The sequence below is a fragment of the Hesperophylax consimilis genome, chromosome 9 (genome assembly GCF_061612785.1).
Source record: "Hesperophylax consimilis isolate HC1 chromosome 9, BYU_Hcon_1.0, whole genome shotgun sequence".
NCBI classification, from domain to species: domain Eukaryota; kingdom Metazoa; phylum Arthropoda; class Insecta; order Trichoptera; family Limnephilidae; genus Hesperophylax; species Hesperophylax consimilis.
The window spans coordinates 23053893-23080088 of record NC_142844.1 but is presented as its reverse complement, the minus strand read 5'-3'; positions in this window follow the sequence as shown (position 1 = coordinate 23080088).

Genomic DNA, 26196 nt, shown 5'->3' with positions numbered 1-26196 from the left:
CTGATAAGTCAGGTACATCCCAACCATTATTTTCCTTTACCTGTTTACGTTCTTCTCCCTAATTTCCTTCAGCATTACTAAAATTCCATAATTCCATTGAATTTAGCCAGTTTGATAAAACATAATATATTTTTTATTATTCTTAAATTGAGTGAGGAAAAATAGAACTTACCTTTCTATTGGATTGGCTGTTTGAAACTAAAAAGTTCCCGAATGCACCTTCCACTTAGTTTTAAATTCGTCCCACAAATGCTTCAATACTTCATAATCTAGTTTGCAAACGGAAAGTTCAGAGTCCGAATAAATTCAAATTAAATTAATTTTCTACGGAACTTTCGTATTTCCAGTTTTTCTTTCTCATTTCAATGCTAACTTCGCGGCGTCAAAATCGCACAATGAATTGAGTTGTCTTTGGCATGGAGACACTTTTGAATATTTATGGATTAATTAACTCTAATTCGTTTGGCATTCATAAAGCAATAAAATCCTTTGTTATCTAAATTTTATTACTGAACGAAACTTTTTCAGATTGCTTGAAGTATTGTTACTTTTAAACAATTGTATTTTAAATTATGAATTAGGGGTACAAAGCTCTAATAGAATATTTCTTCTAAACTACAATTAAACTGATTTAATTCTGCTGTGTAGGTAGATAGTTATCTTCTTAATTATGTTATAGTTATATTTTGGATTAATTAGACTACTTGTATTTGAAACAAAAACACTCGAGCTATATATATTTATTAAACCATTGTTTATATTTTGAACGCAGGAGTCCCGGAAATGCCCGGCGCCGGTTGCGGATAGCAGGCACGACCGCTTGTTGCAGACTGTAACGGCAAACTGCTCTCGGGGGTAGGCCAGAAGTAACTGGAGGGTGGAACCTAAACCTCCCCCACCTCCGACAGACTCCCTTTGGCCCCCCGCAGTAAGGTTTGCTTTCCACCACCTTCGCAGAATGACAGATACGGGACCATTAAATTGTCCAATAAATGGATTTGCACAAATTTTATCGTTAACACAATTTTATTGAAGTCCAGAACCAATCAGGGAATGTTGATTTTTACGTCGGTCGCGCTAAATTCCTGCGAAAAAGAGTTGAGGGAGCTATTGTTTATTTTTTTGTTGTTTCTTTGATCAATGAAAACTCATTTGGGAGTCTGCAATCAAGCGGTTGAGAAGCAGGTAGTACATTTTACATGATTACTGTAAATTTGTTATAAAATATTTATGTATTCTCTTTAATACCTTCCTTCAATATTAGAAACGACGTTATTAATGTTTTTAGATATGTTTATTTACTAGATTTGATTAGCCAGGTACTTCAACGTTTTGCTTTTGACTTTCCTAAACTCTTCCTTAAACCTCACCTTCTCTAAGGTATGGATGACATATTTAACTTCTTCAGAAAGCTGGGTCTCGCGTGTGGTACAGAATAAAAAACACACACACAAACCCCGAACTTGAAAGCTCAAAGCTCGTAGTGTGTTAATTAACTATCAATTTTAGATATATTGTGTCTGCAAATTTTACCTCTGTCGAATTCCCGTAATTTTATTACCCGTTCACCGTTCCATATCACCGACTGTGGAATATTCTTTACGGCGTTTTTTTTAAATTATTATGGCACCAGCGTCGACGGTCACTATTGCACCCCGCGTAGGAAACATACTAACATAGAAAAAATTGGGAGAATATGAAAGAGGACGGGAAAGGTTACTGGCTATTCAAATCAAGTTACTAAATATATCGACCGGTCGGTGGCCGAGTTGACATCACGCTTGGGTCCCACCCAGGCGTAGCGTGTTCAATTCCTCGGCTGGCTAAGTCCTCCATCACAACACAAGCAACATTTTCCGCTTTCTGTGGTGGTAGTAAGAGATTTTAAAATATTTTCAGGTTATTTGTAACCCGGGAATGTTTGACTTTCTTTTTAAAAAAAAAAAATATCTAAACTAAGCAATGTCAAGTATTTCATCGAGTAGGTACCTAATGCTGAAAGTATTTTTCACTGCGTGAAGAAGTGTCAATCCAATTTTCGAAATATCGTAAATATTGATTGCACCTGCCAATCGAATTCACAACGCCTGCAATTTTTTGTTTTTTTCTGACTTAGTAACGTATCTGTCTTTATTTAGCTTATTGATAAATAAGATTATTCGCTAAGCTTCTGTAACACCTGCAACGTATGTTTTTTTTAGTGCTTACGGTATTTTTACATATCCTTTAGAAGCTTTCAGGCGTATTTATACAGATTATTAAGGGAAGTACTTGAATTACTTTAACCAGTGATTCTTGACAATATTCAGATAAAAAATGCAAACGAAATATTCGAAATATTTGGAATAAATAAAATCTGTAGGTATTGGACAGGTAGAACAGTCACCGTTGACCTAAACTATTCATGTACTGAAAACATATGGTTACGGTTTTGTGGTCCCACTTACCCACTATGTAATTGTAACTTTATTTAGAATTTATTATAATACCACACTAAGATGCGTGTATATATGATGAAAACCCCATCGAAACCTCTTAATAAAATAACTATTTCTAACCTTCCATCGATTAATTTAAATATTGCCATCAATTACCCATCATGATTTTAGATACCTTCATATAAATCTGTTATGCGATATTACCCACAAACAAGCAACATGCCTTCAACGAAATTCCTAAAAGGGTATGCGGTGTACCAGACGGGATAAAAGGTGTCCAGTTTCAGGCTCTAATTTAGGCAACTCAAAGGAAGGGGTAGGTATGGCGTAAGTAGATAGATTGCTTAATATAAACCATCTGTTTTTCAACGAACTTCATTAAAGTAGGCGTAATGTTAAAATTTAGTTATCACGTAATGTTAAAATCCAGTTAAAATTGAGAAATAAAAATAAAAATTCTACTGAATTTTTATATTTTTTTGTTGGGTTAAAATAAAATGTTCAATAATAAAAGAAATATTATTGACATATTTTTATTAAAAAATTATGACCAACTGATAAGAACTACATATGATTATATAATAATCATATGTAGTATATATAAGTTTATTTTTACTGCGCTCCAAATGAAATCAATAGTCTCAAAATCCGTATAACTGAATGTCTAGAAGCAATAACTCGTTGGATGTCTTCAAACAAGCTGAAGCTCAATCCATCTAAGACTTAGTTTCTCTGGGTAGCCACAAACAAACGTAAACATTTCATAGACAATTCACCTATTACTATTTCCGGCAGCGATACCATCCCAAAAACAACAGTCAAACTTCTCGGTGTCAATTTAGATTCAGACTTTTCGTTTAAAAGTCAAATAAATAGGACTGTAAGCACCGGTTTTTTTCACCTAAGACAACTCAAGTCTGTCCGAAGAAACCCTCCTTCAGAAGCAACAAAACTACTTATCAACTCTTACGTAGTCTCACGTCTCGATTACTGCAACGGCATTTATGCCAGCCTTCCAAAATATCAAATTGACAAACTTCAATCAGTGTTTAATGCAGCAGCACGGCTCATAACCGGGGTTTCAAAATATTCGCACATTTCAGAACACCTTCGTAACCTTCACTGGCTCAAGTGCCCTGAAAGAATCCAGTACAAACTGTGCTGGATGGTGTTTAAATCCATCAATGAAATGGCCCCACCCTACATCTCTGAACTATGCTTCCCGGAAAACACTGGTCTGAGGCAGTCAACGCTTAGATCAGCAACATCAGCAGCTGTAGGCAGACTAATAGAACCTATGCGCAAGCCAAATACTATGTTTGGTGATCGCGCTTTCGGAGTATCTGGGCCGAAGGCTTGGAATAAACTCCCTCCGGAACTAAGATCCATAACAAGTCCAACAGAATTCAGGTCTAAACTAAAAACTTACCTTTTTAAGCTGTCGTACCCTTAAATTAAATATACCAATCCTAAGAGAAAGTCCAGTTATATTCAATTTTTCAAGTCCTAAAAGTCCTAAATCCTGTATCTAAATTTCGCTAATAAACAATTAGATAATGTTAATTAAGTGTTAATCTCAAGTGACCTACAAGGTAAGTATTGTACTGTATATTTTCTCCATAAATAGTTAAGTAATAACATAGATCACTGTAGAAATGTATTATAAGTTTGTACAGCGCCCTTGAGGTGTTTTTGCACAAAAACGGCGCTATACAAGTCATCCAAGTATTATTATTATTATTATATTGCTGGAGACACCCATTCATAGCATTAACTGATAAATGGTGTTTTTAGCGATAGTAAAAAAGATTTTTTTAGTCGCTGTAATCTTGTATTGACAGATCATAGAACGAACATGACATACTCTACTGTAGAAACATGTGTCATGTTGAGTTTCAATCAATAATACAATAATCATTTTTCAAGTGATTTTGCTAATTTAATTGTTTTTCCCCTCTTGCCGACTCCCATTCCTTGACGTTATCCTATTTAGCTATAAACGCTATGAAAACGCAAAATTAAAGCTATTTTTTGAATAATTAATGCTCCATTTCTTAAAAATTAAAGCTATGAATAGGTGTCTCTATATATAGCATACCCCTTATGTATGACAAGTGGTAATTTTAATGTTGCAAAAGATCTAATATTGCGCTGATCGGCGATCTTGGTAATTAAATGGGATTGGGCCATAGACATATGAATATTAGTAGACCTGCCCTAAGTGATTAAAAGCGTATTATCCCCACTCCCCATACCGGTTCCATTGGAGCCGGCTGTGCTCGCGTATGGCCTCAAGTGAAATTTGAAAACGTGACGTCATCATTCTTGTGCGAACTATGGTCGAGGCATCATCGGTTCATTTTACGAAATAACACGGCAAAATGTTGACTTGTACTATGAAAACTTGTAAAAATAGATGTGAAAAAGAGAATAAACCCAATTGTCGTATTACATTTCATATATAAGCATTATTTTACTTTATTTTAAGCATATTCACATCGTATAATATGAATCAGTTGTTACTATCACATCGAGAAACGTCTGGACGCGAAACACAAAGCTGGTTGGTTGCTGGGAAGTAAATTATGAACATTTATAAAAGTGTCTTAACTAAATACTTAAACGAAATATTCGACTCTGAAAATAGAACCGAATTTTTTTGCCGAATTTGGACTTCGCAAATTTGTTCATAACGTGGCGAGTAATTTGCGCTCCCATGTAAAAATGTCTAATCATTCAAAAGCAGATTTTACTTTTAAGAAGTAAATGGTGATATTATAATGCGAGATGCCTATTTACTGTCAGATTGATTTATTGACGAATCGCAGTCAGTTTCACTCCCTTCGTTCTTCAACAGTTAATTTTACCCCTCGCCATTATCTTCTCGTCTATTAATTCCTATGTCTGTGGATTGGGCTTAGACCACTCCAAGCGTAGATTTTTTAATTTAGATATGTATTTCTTATTTCGAGTAACAGGACGTGGGAAGACTTAAGGTGGCATTTTTTTAATCCTTACTGTGACTTTAACATGTGGCTTCATAATTTTTTTTCATAATCATTCGCTTGCGATGAAAATAATCACATCTTAAACTATGTCATAAACATAAACTAAAGTTATCGATCTACCGAGCTATAAATATATTTTCAGAATTATCAAAGGATGTGAAGTATTCGGTAACCGGATCGTGATGAATTATCATCACAATGATAATTCATCACAACTTTAAAAAGTTATATAAAGTCATGGAAAGTGATGAGTGAAACAAAAACTTTATTAATTGGGTTATGTAGGTTAGGTTAGGTTAAAAAAAATAATTTTCATCGTTTGTAATGACTTTATATCACTTTGTAAAAGTGTGTTAAATTGTCACTGTGTTTAGTTATCATGGAAACGAAGTATTCAAACGTTTTGAATTCAGTCAAGAAAATATGTAATTATTTTGTGCTAATGAAATCTTATCCGGGAGATGATTGCCACCCTTGTTTTCAATCAATGCGTTTGCACGGACATTTTTTCCAAGCAAAAGTAATGCTTGTAGATGACAAGTATGCATCTGGAAAGAAAGCCACAGAATTCTCGTTCTAGAAAAAGCTCCATTAGTATAAATTTTTGTAGTATATTTCCAATGGAGATAAATGAATGTAAATTTTTACACGTTTCTTCTCTTTGCTGTAGCTCAAGAGAAAATAGTTACCCACGCGAATAGTTTCCTGCGATTTTAATGTTTTGTCCTACTCACAAATTTATCAAGTGCTGAAGGCTGAATATCAAAAACGTTTTGTAAATGCACGAGAAATTCCAAAATGAAATTTAAATAAATATTTTATTTTGTTTTGTAGGAACTATTATGTTCGTAACCATATCGTGTCCAAGTCAAACGTCAAACGCATTCAAGACTGTTAAAATTTTGATTTTTTCTGTTTTAACTCGACCGTTTTACATTTTGTCTGTCTGTGATTTATTTGTACGTTCCGTTTCCGGTTTGAGATGATGGCCGTTTTTATGGTTTAATAATCTTGAAAAAATGTGAAATCGTTCTGTTTATTTGTATTTCTTTCTTATTAGCATTTTTTAAAGAATTTGCTTTTGGTTTGTGAAAAGTCTGAAAAAAGATTTGTCATTGATATAGTTTCTTTGAAATTGTATTTATTTATTCATTAGTTTTATTATAAACATTGATATTATAATTCTTTATTTATGAACGGTCGGTAGCCTAGTTAACATCGCGTTTGGGTCCCACCCAGGCGTAGTGTGTTCAATTCCTCGGCTGGCTAAGTCCTCCATCACAACACAAGCAACATTTTCAGCTTACTATGGTGGTAGTAGGAGATTTTCAAATATTGTCAGGTTATTCGTTACCCGGGAATGTTTGTCTTTCTTTAAAAAAAAAAAAAATCTATATATATATATATATATAATTATATATGGTTCCATGATAACTCAACACAGTGACAATTCAACTAAATTTTAAAAAGTGATATAAAATTATTATAAACGATAGATAATTTTTTTTAACCTAACCTATCCTATCCTACTTTACCCAGTTAATAAAGTTTTTATTTCATCACTTTCCATGACTTTAAATAACTTTTTAAAGATGTGATGATTTATCGGGTCACCATATATTATATATACAGCGCTGACTATGTGCAGATTAACTGCGCCTTAGCAGACGTTGACTTGACAATTATTCAGAGTTTAATTAAACAGTTTCATAGCGCGTTTCTATTTCGAATTATTTAATGTAAACTGTCACGCATGGGCCATCTAGAAAATGATACATGGTACATCTGCGCCTTAAGAAAGTTCAGGAAGATAAAATTAAATTTCACAAAAATACAAGATTTACAATAGTTGCTTTAACTACCAAACTTTTTCTCTTCTCGGAGAACGATAAAAGTGCATGGGGATGGTGTGTGTACGAGATATGTTTGCCTGTACAAGAGAAAACTGTTAATCATTAGCATCTGCACACATCAGACAACGACCTGGGTAATGATTGAAATAAAACACTGTTAGGTTTTCTATGCAAACCACCATAAAAACAAAGACGATCAAATCAAAATTCACATTTTAATTTCATGTATTGTACTGGTATACAGAACGTACAAAGGGGTGTAGCTTAAAGGTACTTTTTATTTCTTACAGTCAACCCAATTCACAAGAAGTAGTTATATGTTTTTCAATAATACTGTGTTTTAATACACAAATAGAAACTGAGGTAATCGGAAAGCTTTCAGAGATGATATCAAATCGGAGCACATCTTGCATCTGTTGATTGGATCAGCGCGCCATATGATACAGCAGATGGCGCAAGCAACGGCTATAGTCGATGGCCAGTAGTCGGTGGTCAGTAGCGATGGCAAGCTGTTGGTAGCCAGTAGTGATTAGCCAGCTTTCGGTGGCCAGTAGCGGTGGCCAGTACCGGTAGCCATTAGTCGGTATCCAACAGAAATTGGCCAGCCTTAGATGGCCAGCAACCGGTGGTCAGCAGTCGGTAGCAAGAATTGGCAAGCCGTAGGTTGCCAGCAGCGGTGGCCAGTAATCAGTAGCGAGCAGGAATTGGGCAGCTTTAGGTGGACAGCAGTTGGTAGCAAGCAGGAATTGGACAGCCATAGGTGGCCAGCATTCGGTTGCCAGCAGGAATTGTCCAGCCTTAGGTGGTCATCAGTTGGAGTGCCGGCAGTAAGTAGCTCGATGTACGTAATCAAGCAGAGGGCGCGGCGGTCCGATTCAGTTTTCTAGGCGGCTGTGTGAAAAATACAATTTTTAGGTAAGAATCAGGAACGGTATGTCAAGTTGTAGAAAAAGATCGCATATTGTCCCCATCAGTTTTATTCCTTATTTTACGCCCGGTGGGGCTTTTAGGTGTTATTTCTTTATTTATTACAAATAACATCTAAATAAGCACAACAAAATCAAAAAACAAAATCAAAGCAAGATCAAAAAAAAAGCTAAATCAAAAAATAAAATCAAAAAGAAAATCGTCTAATCTAAGAAAATCGTCTAATCTTCTAATCAATAATCTAATCAATCTGTTTTTAGCACATACTTTCGGGCGAAAAAGTTTTTTTTTTTAATTATTATTATTTTCATTTTTATTAATAACAAAATGATAAACGAATTACAAATAAATATAATACATTTATTAATTACATAATATATGTATTTGATGTACCCCCATAAATAAGCAGGTTGTATGGGATTTTAGTTTCAGTTTACCCAGTTATGCACTAATAAGTAATTGGTGGTAGGTATATCCAGCTTAGCTGTACTTCACATAAAATTGGTAATGTGACACTAGGCAACTTAGAATTCTTATATAAATAATAAAATATTCATACAAAATTCATGGAAGTCATCGCAGTAACATAATGTAATCCATTATTCGGAATACCTCTCTTTATGATTCCGTGTTCCCAGCTTCTGCGGACTTTTTATTACACGCCTTCGCGAACGTCACGCGGTGAAACTTTTTTAAATATTAAAATATTCACCTAACGAAGTCGAAGAGCGAACAAGAAAAGGGTGAGAATATGAACTTTATGTAGATTCGTTACACCCCATTTTGACTTGAAAGGTCACAAACGTAGTATCTGAAAAATAAAGCTTTCAATATCCAATAATGTATTTTTTCTGTTTTATTTTTTTTTCAAGTCGTTTCTTCATGTTCGTGTACGTTTTAGTCGTGACTCTTTGACAAGATTAGTTTTTTTTTAATCCCCAACGGTACGTTATATTATTATGAACGTTGTCTTAAAACACCTTTTTTTAAATATTTTCACCGTAACCGAACTTTTATAAAACTATACACACTATACAAGACTTGAAAAGCAACTGGATTTATGAAAAAATCATGAGTGTAAATAAGCCATCACTAAACATACTCATTTCGGATTTCTTTGCTGTGAATTAGTCCTGAAATCTGGTTTATTGAACTCAAATGTTATTCTTGTCGTTTCTAAATTGGAAGTGACTGAAGAATTCAGACAAACAATAAAGTGCATATTTAAAAAAAATATACTAAAGATATAAAGTAATTACATGTAAATTCTATTTACATTGAGTTGCTATATATTAAGAGATTTGCTTACTACTCTTCCATAGAAGCGTTGGCTTGTGTTTGGAAGAGAAGTAAACAGTATTTTTTGTAGTTATTTATAAGTCGTTAATAATATGAAAGGTATTAGGTACGTGCTGTAGTAAGTACATTGCAGTGAGGAAATATAGATATAAGAAGTTAAAGTACGAAAGTTATATACTTTGTACATAAAATGGGTTAATTTTAAAAGTAATTGAAGTGGAAAGAGTTTTTTTACACGTATGTTCTTAAAATATTTTTTCACAGTTTTCAATGTTTGGATTTTGTCATGAATGCTTCTTGTTTCTAGAAGAAAGCTGTTCCTTGGTAAATATGATCATTTTGGGCAAATGAAGTATTAAATTTTGGGCATAGAAAAATATATTTAAGCAGAGTAAAGTTTTCAGTTAAAAATTGGTACTTGTCTTTTTCTTTTATGATTTGAATTATTGAATTTTTAATGTACAGATCTTTAAATGAAGTTTGAAATTATTCTAGTAAGCGATTTGTTGGGTATTTGATAGTTTTTTTTTTAATATGATTTTAATTATTATTCTCTGTACGACTTCTACTGGGAGAAGGTGAGTTTTATATACGGAACCCCAACTAATGATAGCTTATTACTAAGTTTATTGAAGTCAGGCGTAGTATATTTAATATTGGTTTTTTATCGATAAAAATTCTGATTCTTATACATATTGATTCTTATTAATATTAATTTTCTAATTTTGTTTACAACTTGGCGCATTTGGTCCTTCCATTTCAGATTCTTATCAGAATTACTCCTAGATATTTGATTGTGTTGGATGATTTTAATATTGTGCAGTTTGAAATGAAATAATTTCTATTTAGAGTTTTGGGTTTGTTATGTATGATAATTTAAAAGATTTTAGGTGTATCTTTTGTGTATATTGCAAATGCAACTACAAATATATGTATGTATGTGTTTATGTCTTCAGTGGTTCTGATGTTACGGTTTCCCAAATTTATTTAGGTTAATATTAGTAGGTACTGTATCGTTGGCGTGTGAAGTAATTTGTCGATGTAATAGTTGAAAGAAAATGTCGTTAAGTGAAAAAAATCTTGGACCGTGTACTGTACCTTGAGGAATTCCAAAGTCTAATATTTCTTTATCACTATTCATCTGATTGATTTTTACTACTAGTGTGTGATTATTTAAGTAGTTGGATATCCATTTAATCGCGTTGTTTTTTATTCCGATATCATTCAATTTTCTTATTAGAATCTCATGGAATATGCTATCAAAAGCCTTTCTGATGTCAATAAATATACCTGCACATTTCTTCCTTTTATCTAAAGATTCGTATCTTGATGTAAATTCTTTTTTCAAACTTTCTTCAGGCAGACTTATCGTTTTACCTGCCTGATATATTCGTGTTAAAACAGGAATTCGCTGCGCTCAGTCGATAATGTTTTTAACAGAAAATCATGTTCAAAATTGGCACTCAAATATCATGAATTCAGATCACGTGATTTTTCACGGGTCTGCGCTAGTTTTAAGCAGAGACCGCCCGTGAATGAAATTGCCAGTAGTGCATTTCAATTTTAAAATGTACCTTGTGTGTAATTAAGGTGGAGCAAATTAATGAATGGGGGGTACCTATTCTATTTCACTATATCTACTAAGCTTATATTTGTAAGATATTTGATTAAATAATACCTACAGCTACGGCAGCGTTCCCAAAATCTTCTCGAGAGTAAAGCACATCGTTGAAAATATACTGAAACCGTTTGAATTCACCGCGCACGAGTTTCAACGTGTGAATGTCGTAGCGTTAACATTGTAAGTTAGTATTTCTTAGCGAATACATTCCAGACGCATTGTATTACGCATGACCAAATTCACTCGCCGTCAAGGCGCTTCGGTAATGCAAGAGTGAGTTAGGTATATAATATGCACTGTTGTAACACGTTATTTGACGTTAAGAGTGTAATTTGTCTGGCTCGTGTCACCGTTAGGTCGGGCTGTCTCGATACCACCCAATGCTGTTTCAGTAGTATGGTAAATCATGGTTCTCTGCATATCGGGGTATGCACTGCCCGCTTACTCTTGCGTGGTAGTCTTGTACTAGAAAAGATAGCTCAAATAATGACCTGGCGGGAATTATGACTAAATCTTACTTTTGTACATCGATGACTGGGGCACAGATGTCGTTGTAAGTTGTTATGTGATGACTGAAGACAAGCAGTTCAATGCACAAATGCACGTAAAAAGAAACCGTTTCTAGTCATAAGTACTATGAAAATGTCAAACTTGGGAAAACAAATAGTAAACTTTACACTGAGAGTCCCTGAAGGAATTATTTGTCCATTTGACAAGTGAAATTCACATTGATTTTGTTTGTTAAAAGTCCGTACACACTTTACCAGGTAAAAAAAAATATAGTGTGTGGCAAGCCTACGCACGACGGAAGTGAAACTTTTATTATTCTTCTCTCTCTCTTTTCATTTCATTCTCTATTTTTTTCTGTCCTCGAAATTGCATAACGCGCGTAAAGAAGTTTCACTTCAAAACATACGTTTTTGGTTCCTATGGCAAAATAATAATCACATTCAAAACTATGTTAGTTTATATTAACTTCATGGCCAACTTTTCACTTGTTTCAAGATTAAGACTTTCTAGGCAACTTTTTTCTTCAGTACATAAAACTGTAAAAGGTAACGGCTTCCTCTTCCGGAACCCAGTTTGAGTACGTTTGAAAATTCGAGACTCGCGTGGTTTAGCAAGTCGATGTTGAAATAAAACAATGGTAACAAAATGGTTTTCATTTTTTTAGAAGTTGACTATGGAAGTTTTAAAATTAATATAATAATTAAAATACGCAGATAATAAATAACCCCCAAGACGATATATCTTAAATCTTTTTGTTTATATCTATACATTATACAGTAATAATTTCATATGGTTACATAATAACATTTTGAGTGCAAAAAAACGGTGCTATAATGTATTGAAGTATATGGTAGATTTGGGACGGTTATTGGTACAGTGAATTAAAAATTATATGTTTCGTGAACCAAGATAACCTATGCTGAGTGTTCACGTGTTTTTTATATGAACATCGCACAAGAGTTCCGATCGTCTGTAGTCATTGATACTATGGCAACCCCAATTGGGGTGTGCTGTGAGACGTAGTAGAGAGAGTGAAGGTAGTAGAGGGGAAGTACACCTCTATTCAGATTTGGTCACTAAACATGGTTAAAGTATAAATTATTTATAAAGTATTCAGTCAATACTACACTAAGTGTCACAGTCAACACGTAAATTTTTGCTCCACACAAATTAATAATTATATTAAAATTAAGAGCTTAAAGTAGTGTTTTTCACCCACGAGTACTTTACCATAATCAAAAATTAACATTGTGTACCAACAGTTGCAGCTGCCTAACCGGTAATTCTTTATTATTAATTAAAATTTCAACTGTCACTGGATTCCATTAGACACACACATACAAAGCCGATTAGAAGGAAGAATACTAATACAATCAAAGTTTCGAAGAGTACAAGTGAAACGCCCACCCACTTCTCGTCATAGACAACGCATGAACAGGGTTGTCACTGCATCTTATATAAATTATTAATATACAAAATCCAATTGCAAGATGAGTACCACTGATGCACTATCATATATCAACAAGGCTAAGGAGGAAATTAGTGCTTTATATAGTAATATTACTGATCCGGCACTTAAACTAACTAAAGATCAGATGACTAAATTACTAAACAAACTTTCCAACCTCTCTGGCACCATGATGGATGTTGGTGTCAAAGTTGGAATCCTCGAGGGACAGGTTAAGTCATATGAACACATGGTCTCCTCAAAATTGATAGAATCAACCTCACAACATGAATCTTCATATTTACCAAATTTAACAATGTGCGAAGCTGCTGACGAGCTCGAGGAGAGGAAAAAACGTTCGAAAAACATTATTATTTTCAACTTTCCTGAAAGCTTGGCCTGCTCTCAAATTGACAAAATTACAGATGACACGACAAAAATATCAAATACACTAACGGCCATAAACTCAACCATCACCAAGGCCAACATCACAACCTTTCGTCTGGGGATAAAAAAAACGGACAAACCCAGACCTCTAAAAGTGATGCTTGACAATCCCACCCAAGCCATTGATATTTTGCGAAAAAAAAATAGCATAACAGAGTACCCTGGCATTAAAATTTATTCCGACCAAACTCCAGCCCAAAGAAATTATCTCGCCAATTTACGATTAACCCTAGACCAAAGAACCCGAGACGGTGAAATAGGTCTCACAATCAAATATAAGAACAATAAACCTGTTATTGTAAATACAAAAAACTCCCCACGAAACTAACATTTTACTACCAAAATGTTAGAGGTTTGCGTACCAAGCTCAACACCCTAAGGTGTAATATTCCAACGATAAATAACGATGTGTACTGCCTAACAGAAACCTGGCTTCATGAAAATATATCTTCCCCTGAATTAGGCTTCACCAACTACGATGTTTACCGGCTGGATCGTGAAAATATTATTGGCGGCGGGGTTTTAATATCGATCAGAAAGATGTTCCATTCAAAACTATTAAAACTAAAAAATAAAAACATTGAACAAATAGCTATATTAGTGAAACTCAAAGCAACAAAAATAATAATTGTGTGTGTGTATATCCCCCCCCAAGTTAGTGCTGATGTGTATTGTAAACATTGTGATGAAATTGAATCTTTGAAATTGAAATATCCTGATGCAAAATTAATAATTTTTGGGGATTTTAATCTCCCAAATGTAAACTGGGTACAACCCACCGAGTCTTCAAATCCCATTTCTGCTAAAGCCCAATTAATCATTGATATCATCAACTTTCTCAACCTTAAACAATTAAATCATGTTAAAAATATAAATGACAGAATTCTTGACCTTGTCATATCAAACATAAATATTAGTAATGTCAGCGAGTCGCGTGAATCAATAGTATCCATTGACTCTCATCATCCCCCTTTACAAGCGACCATTTATTTGGCACCCATTGAACTCCTTAGTCCCCAACCTCCCGTTCACGAACTAAACTACAAGAAAGCCGATTATAATCAAGTGCGGTTATATCTTTCTTCGCTCAATTGGTCCCGCATTTTTATGTCTACAAACGTAGAAGAAGCAACAAATGTGTTCAACTCAAACCTTTATGATACTATTGAAAATTGCATACCAACTTCTATTGTAAAACGTAACGACTGTTACCCAAAATGGGTTAGTACTGAACTAAAAAAACTCATTCAATGTAAAAAAATTGCCCACATTAACTTTAAATCCGATAACTCCACTGACTGCTATAAAATTTTTTCTGTTTTACGAAATAAATGTAAAAGTCTATCTAAAAAATGCTATTCAGATTATATTACAGATGTAGAGCAGACTATCAAGTCAAATCCAAAACATTTTTGGAATTATGTGAATTCTCTTAAAGACAACAACGGCTGTCCTCGATCAATGTATTCAGGGCGAAAACATGCTGACAGTGATCAAGAAATAGTTGACCTCTTTGCTGATCATTTCTCAAGTGTTTATGAACAGAAAAATGATAATGTAACTATACCTGAATTTAAATACACCAATGTAACTGACATATCAACATGCCACATTTCTCTGGATGATGTTAATACAAAGATCAGATCTCTAGATTGTAAGAAGGGGTCAGGTTCTGACAAAATTCCACCGGTATTCATAAAGGAATGCGCTCAGTTTATAGCAGCTCCACTTCAACACATATTCAATCTGTCACTTCAAACTGGAATATATCCTGATCCTTGGAAACTTAATCACTTGACACCTGTATTTAAATCAGGTGATAAAAAATGTGTTTTAAATTATAGACCAATTTGCATACTGTCTACCACCCCGAAAATGTTTGAAAGTATTGTCTTAGATAAAATTGCTGTTAAGTTTAGGCATATTATTACTCCAGAACAGCACGGTTTTGTGACCGGTCGGTCTACCACAACCAATCTTCTATTGTATGAACACTATATCTGTGAAGCTTTCACGTCTCGTGCACAAGTAGATTCAATATATACTGACTTTTCAAAAGCCTTTGATAAGTTAAATATTAATATCCTTCTCGCGAAACTGCAAGCCCTTGGTATACATGGATCATTCCTAAAATGGTTGAATAGTTACCTCTGTAACCGCGAACTGATGGTAAAATTAAATAATAAAGTCTCATATAAATTTAAAGTAACATCTGGAGTTCCTCAAGGCTCTCATCTGGGCCCACTTCTCTTCGTATTGTTTATAAATGATTTATCTTTATGTTTCGAAAATGTCAAATTCATTCTATTTGCAGATGACCTAAAGCTTTTTAAGATTATAAAATGTTTAAATGATGCACTTATCCTTCAGCATAATATAGATAGACTTGCTAGCTGGTGTGAAATAAACAAATTATTCCTAAACGTAAAAAAGTGTTTCCACATGTGTTTTTACCGTTCACGGACTCCAATAACCATATCGTATTCAATTAACAATAATGAAATTGCATTAGTACCATTTATCAAAGACCTTGGTGTTATTTTTGACAGAAAACTTACCTTTGATCGTCACTGTGAAACAATTTCCAATAAGGCCATGCAAATTCTAGGTTTTGTAATGCGTAACACAAGGACTTTTCAAAACATTGAGTCAATTAAATTACTCTACTGCTCTCTTGTGAGATCGCACCTAGAATATGCATCTCCTGTATGGTCTCCGATTTATACCTGTAACTTACACCACTTGGAGAAAGTACAAAGAAAATTTCTTCGATACGTTCAATTCAAATTGAGACAGCCTGTAATTGATATCTGCTATAATACATTAATGTCTGGTCTAAATCTACCACTTCTTTCTACCCGGCGAACTATTAATGACATTCTTATACTTTTTAAATTACTGAACAATCTCATAGACTGCCCTCAAATGTTAAGTGTTATAAATTTTCGTGTCCCTGTTAAATCAACTCGACTCCACCATCTTTTCCACAGTGACAATCATAGCACTAACTATTTGTATCATTCACCGTTGGCGCGTTTTCACCGCACTGCCAACACGTATACAGACCTTTTTGATATTTTCAAAACCTCACCGTCTTGCATCAAGGCAAAAATACTTGGTTATGAATGTAATTGATATGTTTGTGAAATGTTAAATGTCTGTTTGTACTGCATCATACTGACTGTTGTGTTCTTCTTTATGTGTAACATATATATGGTGTTCTATACATATACATTCCACATATATACATATATGTGAAATGTATATGTATAGCATCAATAAAAACTGCTTGTGGATGTATTATTTTAATCAAAAATGCTATTTCTAATTGTCAAGTCTCTGACAGCCCTGAACTGTGTACTTATAATCCCATGTTTCACATTACTGTAAAAGCCTTTTATGGCGTTTAATAAATAAATAAATAAAATAAATAAAAGCCATTTCAAGCAATTTCAAGCAATTCTGAATGGTGGTCGATACTGATAATATCTTCCACACTGGAACGTGCCCTAATATTATTTTAAATGAATCAATGGTGAAATAACACAAATAATTCAATAAAATTTACTTGCGCACGTCGGGATTTGAACCTACGATCTCCGGTTTGCTAGTTTAGAGACCAACCCTTCGACCATGGAGGCTTTCGATTCTGATTAAAGGGGATACAGGTAGTGGTAATTAAAAACCTATTACGAGATATTGTTTAGGGGAAACCTTAAAAAATAATAATTGTAATAATAATGATAAAAAATGTGAATAATAATTTATATCTCTTACTCGGACCTTCAGAATAATAAAACTGTTTTTGAAATAAAAATGCATATTCTCAAAGTGAATTGAGCAAATTTAATATTTAGTAGTTCAGAAGATTTACATAATAATAATACGTACTATACAATGGATAAACAAAGATGTGTTCATAAACAGCAGAACTTATCCCCCTTCGTAATACATTTTTTTAGCATTTTTGGACGTTTGTAATAATTTGTCACTGTGCACAACAACAAGCCACTCACATTTGTGGCACGAAAATATTTTGAAAGATGTTTGACTGAATACCTAATAATATTTTTCCAGTGACTCTTTGACTCTTTTCTTTTTGTCAGAAGGAGCCTCGAGTTTCAACAATCATAATATTTAAAGGCTCTCTTCTTTTTTCTCATTTTTTCCATGAAGAAAGCAACTGAGGGTAATAGAATAAAAAACATCTCTGTTTCTGTGGAAATATTTCAAAGGCTAGCTCCCGCATTGACTAAATCAGACGACCCCTCCGTTTGAAAAGAAACACATAAATCGCGTTTACTAATCGCTTATTATACTAAATTACCGGAATTCAACTCTTTAATAGATTTTCACTAATGACGTATTGTCTTCGGGCTGAAAATATTTACGTTGTCCTAATCATTTCACACTGAAAAAGCCACACTCTTTTCCCGATGTCATAGCTTACCGATTGAGAGCATTGGCTGCTACATGTAATCAGATTTCAGCTTCAAAGATGAGAAGATAAAAGTTGTCTGATAGAAGACCTATCCTTGAAATCATTCCCAATACAAATTGACCGTCGTTTTTGGTACTCAATATCTCCTAGTTAAAAATCTTTCTAGTTAGAAAATACCATACTTGTCTTTCATTGTTCACACTACATCTATGCACCTACATGCTAACGGTATGTAACAAAAATGATGCGATTTCTCTGCTATTTATCACCAAAAAACTAGCAATCAAGCCATTTCCCCGCAAAACAACTCGGTCTTGGCAGTTTGGCACCCGATTGAAGTTCACTCGATCGTACCATGTTTTCCTTGGGCATCACCGACTTTTTCTGTCGTTCTCATTTGCGTCACATATTTTCCTTACATTTATTTCTTCGTTCTTTAACTCTACATCCCTAAACCATTTAAGTGCCCTTTCTTAATGTTACTCATTACGCTAATATCAGCGTTGCATTCTTTGCTAATCTCCATATTTTTTACACGGTCATAAGTAAATGGTTTTACCACATATATGCCTCAGGGATCTCATTTCTGCAGCATTCAGGCTAATTTCAACCTTCCTCTGCCTTCCATGCCTTACTTCCATACATCAGGGTTGGTACTAGGACTCACATTTTGCAGTGCTAATTTCGCATTTTTGGATATTTTTTCTAGCGCTAACCACGTTCAGTTCTCCACGCTACGCACCCAGTATATTTGGGCTTTGGCGGGGTAAGAGGGGTCTGCGGGCGAGTTTTCAAAACTAGTTCGAAAAACTATTTTGTTGCCTTCGATACTATTATTATGCACAAATACATTAAAAAATGTCCCATTTAAAATGATTTGTCCATTCAAAGGTATCTAAATGAAACATTTTCAGTCAATATGAGGGCACTTCAATTACTTGTGCTTTTTAATAGATAGGGTGAGAATATTTATTATTTTCCTGAATAATTTTCTATACAAAGATTACATAAGGGCAATAAATTGCAGATAAAACGATTTGAACATGGTTTATTGCTAAGCATACAAAAATATGTATTACCTACTTTTATTATTCACGTTGCCCTTCATACCTATCCTTCCCGGAGACGATCTCTAAATTAAGTAATATCTCCGATAGAGATTTATAAAAAATATAAAAGGTTTATTGGAGTATAAAAGAAATTCACAAAAATATAATGGATGCTTATTTTTCTTTGATAAAAAAATGCTGTGATGGTATGTCAGTAAATCCGCACATCAATTTTAATTTGCAACGGGGTCATATTTGTATCACCATCATCGATATGAGTTAACAAAAAAAAAATTAACGAAAAACGTTAATCTAATTTTGTTAAGGACCGCAACAAATTGTAACAATAATCACACAAATTTCATCTTCTGTGTTAGAATTTTAACCCTTTTGCAGTATCAATCTTTTAAAAAATATGGTCAACAAGGTCTTTTTTTGAAAGTACAACTTTTTGAAGGATTGATGAAATAAAAATGAATGAACTAAATGGAATTTTGGAAGTGGAAATTAACCCACTTCCAGGCATTCAATCTACCTGAAACTCTTCAAATAGACTCGTCGTTGATGACAATGCATTATATCGGTTATATTCTATTGATCATGCACACATTATGTATGATATTTAAAAATTTACAGCAAACGTACAAAATTGATGTCGGTACTATCTAATTGTTATTTAGCGAATAACGCCCTTATTGTACATAGGTTCATATTTTAATAAATTTCTTTTTCTTAATATTACCAGCTCTGTACTGTTTATGTGAGTCACTCTTTTTTATGTGACTACCACACAAGAGTGCCAACCGTCTGGAGCTATGACACCCCCAATTGGAGTACGTTGTGAGGCTAAAGGTTGTAATGTTTCACCTTTTTGGGTGTGAGAGTAATTTTTTATATTTCTTTTTTTTGTTTAAAACAAATATAAAATTTTCTTCTCTCTTGGCTATGACCGATATTTAAATTTTTTTTTCTAAGGCTTTGCATATGTGTTCGCAGGGATGGAAAATTCCTCCCCTACAACACATAAGCCTCCATGAAAATTGGACCCTTTTCCTTGATACCTACAGAAAACTACTTAAAGCTCTCTTGTACTATATATCTTTATAGACATATGTACTTAACTAATTAATACGTTATTTACGATCTTGAACGCAAATATACCCGTATTTATATTGTAATTAAATTCCATCAAACGTTGTGTAATTTTTTTGATTTATGATATAGGATTTTAATTACTTTCATTTTTGTGGTAACCCTCTTGGTTCTGATCGAGGTGTTGAGTTCAAAGTTGAATTAGTCTTTCTATTGCAAACCTAGACTTAAATGAATTTTCTGAATGAGCTAACTTTCCTATTGTAATTATTCTGATTCCCTGCACCCTAACAAAATCGTAGTTAAACGCTGATAAAAGATATTATACATGTTTATTTGGACAGGTAATTAAATATAACTCAAATGGTTAATTGTTAGTAAATTTGATTTTGGTAAACTCTTGTGTCTGTCTGGCGCCACTCCTTTATGATTCTGCAGCTATAAGGTACATGTAAATATTGATTTAGTAGGTTAATGTAATTAGTTAATTGCATATTTGACGAACTCGGAATAGCCCATTTGCTGGCATAATTTGGCTCCAAATCCTCCTGCAAGTAAACGAGATGATCGTGAGTCAACAAGAAATTTGCACAATCCTTTGACACGGCTCTTTGATTGATACCTAAGTTATCTCGTCCCAAAAAGCCTTCCACGTCATCATGTGCTGCCTTCAAGTTTCCCCTCGGGTCTCGATACCCCCAAATTCCGACTCCTCCTTGGACTACAATTTACTTAGGGCGAACCGGTTTCGTCCTATATACAATCATATACTCACGGTTGGTGTGGACTTACGGGTTGTGAATCCTCATTCCACGTTTAAGAGAGAATGCGAGAGTGGTCTACCGACCTAAATGCAAGCTGTATGCAGGTCCGCATTCTCCAGTAAACAGTACATACGAATAAATATATGTATACATACAGTTTGGGAAAGGTTTATAACTCGCAATACGAGGCTATCTACCTCGCATCCCGAGCTCGGATCTCGCGCCAAGAACTCTGCGAAGCTCTAGGTCTGGTAACCGAATATATACGTACTAATAAGGTGATACTAATAAATACTAGTAGAATAAGGTCATATTTGATAGTTTGTTTTGGAGAGCTATCGAACTCCAGGCTTTTGTTTGTTTGGTTTTGACGTTTTTATTTAAGAGAATCGTCATCTCTATTTGGTTTGGTTAATGGTCTTGTTGTAGGAGCGACCACTGCCTCCTGTTTGATGAACTGTATTTGTTTTAAATTTTACCTCCAGGTTTCAACATTAATTTTGTTCATCCTATCCCGTGATTTTCCAATTGTTTCAAGTAGTTGATTGCCACATTAGAGAGTACTCGACCCTCAAATATCTCAGGCAACTGATGGGGTTTTGTATGAGCACCCAATCAATAAAATTCAAATGTTTCGTATAATTATTCGATATAAATCTGGCTAACCCGTGATTTTTCAATTGTCGATTGTGAATGATAGGTATTTGTAAGCACGCAGCTTCCAGCTGTTTCAGGTAACTAATAAAAATCTATGCGACTATCTAATCAATGATATTTAAATGTTTCATGTAATTTTTTGATATAAATCTGGCTAACCCGTGATTTTTCAATTGTCGTTTGTGATTGATAAGTATTTGAGAACACGCATCTTCCAGCTGTTTCGGGTAATTAATAAAATCCTTTGTGACTAACTAATTATGGCCAAGGTCGTTTTCAAACTATGCGGTTGACCCAATTCTCCAGTGATCCTTTGTTTTGTAAACAAATAATATAAACATCTCCTGACACACTAACCTAAATGTGAGATTTGTTTATTTTAAAATTCCTTAGAAGTCATTTGTGCCTCTTTACTTTTATTGCGCACTATTTATTAAAATATTTTTAAATCTTTTATTGAAGTTAAACTATTTATTTCATTTTTCGAATTTAGTAAACTTACTAGGTTTAATTGAAGAATAAATATAAATATATATTTAAGTACACAGATCTCTATTGTCAAAATATGTTAAAAAAGAGTACATATATTAATAAATAAATATAAAATATATGATTCTACATAGTCTGGAATATTAATAAATACATATTTTCTTTTCCAATAATATAGATATGTCCTCGGGTAGGTATTAAAAATCGCTACCATTTCGATGTTTCGATTAATAAATAAAATACATATATATAATTACATTACTCATATATATATTCTTTATATACAATATTTTATTTTATATTTATAAATATATATACAAATATACAATATACATATATTAATGTGTAATTCTTTGTTTTGTTGTTTTAATTTAATATTCAATTGATATACTTCCACTTCACAGCCCTTCTGTGTCTCCTGGGACCTGAAAATTATTTATAAAAGGAAAACTCACCCACGTCAAGGTATTTCCGGTCGGGTAGTACACAACAACCTTGATGAAGAAATCCTACCTAATTAATTGTATTTTTCAACTAATTTCAAAATAAATCTTTTCGACTATTTATTCCTATTTAATATTTTATTCTCGCTTGAATCGTATAAATTAGCTGATATTTAAATTTTCTTCCGAACGAAATCCTAATTCAGAAAACCCGTTGATTTAATAACACCTTTCTAGTTTAGGCTTTTGAATGATAGCTGTTTCAAATTCTTTTTCGAAATGATAGACTGATGATTAAAATTCCGGTTAAAACGACAAACACTTTTAACACTGTCGCTATACGCACGATGGATTTTAATTGAACAATTTATTAATTCTAAATTTCTTTTTATATAAATTGATAAGAAAATTTATTCCAAATTGTGCAAACTTTTAATTTACTCGACTATTAATAAATTAAATTTTTTTCTAACTGTTAATTTTAGAACAAAGATTTAAACGTTTATTATTATCGAATCCTTTTTTTTTGTTTTTGTGTTTCTTTTAACCTAAGATGAAGTATTTATTACTATTATTATTATTTTTTAACCAAATTGACGTTAAATTATAATCTAATTTTAAATATCAATACGCGATCACGTTCACTTTAGATTAACGATAACAAACTCTTAAATTTAATTTGAATGTTTTCACTTTGAATGAAATAATTATTTTTAAATTTTTAATTAATTCACAATTCACTTTTTGCACTTCACTTAACACTTTTAAGCACTGAGTTTAAATTATATTTATTTTCACTGTTTAACCAAATTAAACTGATTTAACAAAACTTCACTGGTGGGGTTTTCAGAATTTAGAAACTGAATTTAAGACTTTTTACAAAAACTTTCTAAGTCCAGGTACTTGTTCAGAATTTAACACTTAGATTATTTCACTAGAATTTTACCAATAGACGTAGTACTGCCATGTAACAACTTTTCAAACCCTCGGCGCGACTGCCTCCTGACTGATGAGTTCCATCTTTTATACCCCTCTCAGGTTCCAAAAGACGTATCTGAATTTCTCTTGATGCTTAATTCTATCTCCTATCAACTCGTAAATCCAAACACCCCTTCCATCAATCTCGATTGTCCTTCCATAAGATGTTCTGCTTTCCGGCTCTGGGCGGTAGTTAGTTTTTATCTCACAAATCTAAGTCGATAGGGTCCGAATCGGGTAAGTCTGCGTTAATCGCCCAAGCTCCCTTTGTCCTCTGTTCATACAAAAATGTAGTTAAGATCTCATGATTTTGTGTTCCTTTTTTTTCTCAATTCGCGATAGGTCCATCCTCAATAACATATATATAGATCTCAATTTTATGCATCTCGTGCGAAATTGTTTAAATCCATGCTGAAATCTTTACTACGCATTTTTGAATTTCGATTCGTCTAAATTCTACTCAATTTTATTGTCCCTTATATGGGCTTTTCCATTTTCACCAGTACTTTCTCTCTTAATGCCGCAGATTTGAATTTTTCCTTATCTTCTTGGATTTTCTTTTATCCGCGACGTTTTCTTGCACAATTTCTTCTTTTTTTTCTTATGTTATTTCTCATAACTCTATAATTAATTATTTTCCAAGTCGTATTTATTTATTTCACGGATAAATTTGAATTGTATCACTTTTCTCCACTTGGATTATTCTTTATCTTCATTCTTTACCCTTTCTTTTATCTTTTCTCCACTTTTCCCGACGTGTGTGGTCTCCAGGAAAATTTCATACTTCATCTATTATTAATTAATATATAGTTTTCCACACTTCCATGGGAGATATACCTAATTAGACTCTGGGATATCTGTCATTTTTATTGCCTGATCCAATCTCCGCCCCATCCTCCATCTTTCTCATACCAGAATTCACATAAAACATATGCACTGACATCTGTTTATGTTTAAAATTTTGGTACTAGACTCGTAAATTTAGTTTAATTTCAAACCTATCAATTTTAATCTCTTTTGACTAATCTAAATACTTCCATAAGGTCCACGTTAAAGTTAATCGCTTTTCTAATCGTTTATTACCTTAACGTAAATAAAAATCATGTTCGGATTTCGATTGTTTACCCTTCAAAATATACATGAGACCGCCAACCTTTTATCTTGTTTCGATCCCTTCGTAATATTGGGTAACTCTAATATATATCTAACCTAATAATCATGAAAATGTCTACTTTTCCTGAATCTAATCTATCGATATATGTTTAATTTTACTGTCTTCTTCTAATACTCAATTTTCATTTTCCTAGAACCTTCGTAGCAGTCCAAAATCCCTGTACTATCCTTCCATTCGATCGCCGCACTTTTCTAAAAGTGTATTTTTTTGCGAGATTTTTCATTCAAAATTGATTTACCAATATGTCCGTTTCATCTTAAATTGATAACGATTAATTTCCATTGTTTCCAACACTCACTCCTCTCTTTAGTACGAATTTTATCGAACATGACACCCTCCTTCTATCATAAATAATTGCACTACAGTTGAAATTCCGCCAGTAACTTTCCTTCGCTTTTCCCGTCCCTTTTTTATACTATCACGTTTATAAATTTTCCATTGCATTTTCGTGCGTGTGTTTTTCAATTTGTAAAATCTTCAAAGCACTCGATTTCAACGGTTCGCCATCACCTAAATGTCTCGGTTATTGTAAACATTTCCTAGAGTTTGTCGCCTTGAACGTCAGTGTTTATGCCATAGTGCGTTCACCTCTAATTTTTGTGGGAACGGAAATGCAATTAATTATCTTTTTTAATGTCGGGTCCAAGGTTCAATCCTTTGTCTTTCGTAGACACACCCCCCTTCGTTCACTGATTGGTTACTCAAAATTTTTATAGCTCTTTGTTTAGATCTATTGGTTGACAACCTTCATTGTTTATTTTTAGGCCTAGAAAAGGGGAAGCCCTGTCTAGTCCTAGACGATTTTACGACCTCTCTGCTTTCGTCTTAGAACCTCGATATAATTTCAACTATTACAGGAGCCTACCGCAAGCAAGCTGGATCAATTCTTTCTCCGCCAGATGTCGTTAGCATGTCCGTTTTCATAAATAATTTGCATATTTTCTTGCAGCTATGGTTTATCTGTTTTTCTCTCACTGTGATTTAAAGCCTTTCATCACAGTTCCCCCCTCTGAACTCAATTTGCTGTGGCTAACGTTGTATACTACTTTAGACATCGAAATTGTGTTCAAAATGTAGTCTAGCTTTTCTCCCCCCCTCGTTCAGTTATTCCTTTTCCTACATCACTTCCTGTTATTTCCTTTCTCTACCTCACTCTATCATTCCCTATCTCTCTCTCCATTCTGTTATTTCCTTTCTCCCCCCCCTCATTCTGTTATTCCCTATCTCTCTTTCCATTCTGTTATTTCCTTTCTCCCCCCCCCTCATTCTGCTATTCCCTATCTCTCTTTCCATCCTGTTATTTCCTTTCTCCCCCCCCCTCATTCTGTTATTCCCTATCTCTCTTTCCATTCTGTTTGGATTGTTAACAACCTTGACTTTGAATCACATTGTATTTTCTATTTTCTTTTCGCGTAGATTTTATTTTATGGAATTTTCTCTAATTTTGATAAACTCAAAATTAATCTCTCTTTTTTTCCTGGGAAAAAAAAAACACGCCCCTCGACTCGCGTGTTTAGGTGGTCCTCAACCTGGTTGGACTAAGACCTCCCTCTTCACAA